The sequence below is a fragment of the Mus caroli genome, chromosome 6, assembly GCF_900094665.2.
Source record: "Mus caroli chromosome 6, CAROLI_EIJ_v1.1, whole genome shotgun sequence".
Taxonomy (NCBI): domain Eukaryota; kingdom Metazoa; phylum Chordata; class Mammalia; order Rodentia; family Muridae; genus Mus; species Mus caroli.
Genome location: NC_034575.1, coordinates 108,433,181 through 108,434,939, shown reverse-complemented (window position 1 = coordinate 108,434,939; position 1,759 = coordinate 108,433,181).

Sequence of the window (1,759 nt, the reverse complement as noted above, 5' to 3'; positions counted from 1 at the left end):
GGAGGAGGAGGAGGAGGAGGAGGAGGAGAAGGAGAAGGAGAAGGAGAAGGAGAAGGAGAAGGAGAAGGAGAAGGAGAAGGAGAAGGAGAAGGAGAAGAAGAAGAAGAAGAAGAAGAAGAAGAAGAAGAAGAAGAAGAAGAAGAAGAAGAGGAGAAGGAGGAATAGAGAGGCTGGCCATGAGCACTGTGGAGAGAGAGGGGGGAAGGGAAAAGCAAGGGAGTAAGAGAGAAACAAGAGAGCAAGAGAGAGAGGAGGGGGCCAGCAGGTCTTTTATAGTGAGTGGTTCAGGCATACTTGGCTGTTGCCAGGTAGCTGTAGGGCAGAGCTTAGACTGAATGCAAACAAGTGTCTGGCATTATTAAAGGATCCAACTTGAAATCTGTAAAATATCATAATAAGGAAGAAATAATCTAGTGGCCACAGTTGGTCCTGGAAAAGACAACTGTGGTGGTTTGTATAGGAATGGCTCCCATAGACTCATGTGTTTGAGTGTTTGGCCTATGGGGAGTGGCACTATTAGAAGGTACGGCCTTAGCTGGGCGTTGGTGGTGCATGCCTTTAATCCCAGCAGAGGCAGGCAGATTTCTGAGTTCGAGGCCAGAACTGAGGTCTACAGAGTGAGTTCCAGGACAGCCAGGGCTACACAGAGAAACCCTGTCTTGAAAAAACAAAAAACAAACAAACAAAAAGAAGATGTGGCCTTGCCGGAGGAAATGAGTCACTGTGGTGGGGGACTTTGAGGTCTCCCAAGTTCAAGCTCTGCCCAATGTGGAACAGTCTCCTCTTGCTGCCAGTGGATTAAGCTGTAGAACTCTTGCTCCTCCAGCACCATGTCTGCCTGTAAGCTGCTGTGCTTCCCACCATGATGATAATGGACTAAAACTACAAGCCAGCCTCAAGTCAATGTGTTCCTTTGTAAGAATTGCCTCAGTCACAGTGTCTCTTCACAACAATAAGACTTTAACTGAGATAACAACGGACACATAATTCTCTTTAGAAACAAAGCTTATTGAGAGAAAGAACCTTGAGGTGGTGTGAATAAGAATGGTCCCCATAGGCTCATATATCTAAATCACAGAGAGCAACATGGCACTATTTGAGGGTTAGAGAATTTGGAGGTGTGGCCTTGTTGGAGGAAGTCACTCGGATTGGGCTTTTAGGTTTCAAAAGCCATGCCAAGCCCAGTCTCTTTCTTTGCCTGTGCATCAGGGTATATCAAGTCTGCCTGCAGACTACCATGCTCCTACCATGATGATAATGGACTAAACCTCTGAAACTCTAAGAAAGCCCCCGATTAAATGTTTTCCTCTATCATAATTGCCTTGGTCTTGGTGTCTCTTCTTAGCAACAGAATAGTGACATAGGGAGGTTATGATTAAACCCCAGGGTGGTAAAGAGAGAACATTAGGAAGAAAACAATATAATACATTCAAAACCATACATTTGGAGTCCTAAATCTATGATGAAGATGCTTTTGGACCCAGAGGAAGGCACTGTGATGATCAATGATAGCAATGCCATTCTTTGAGAGACTCAATCCAGTAGCCAAGTCCATGATTGAGATTAGCAGGACATGCTGGTTGGTGGTGACACATGCATTTAACCCCAGCATTTGGAGGCAAAGGAAGGTGAATCTTTGATTCCAGGCCAGCCTGCTCTACAAAGCAAGTTCCAGGACAATCAGGGAAACTCTGTCTGAGAGAGAGAGAGAGAGAGAGAGAGAGAGAGAGAGAGAGAGAGAGAGAGAGAGAGAAATGAG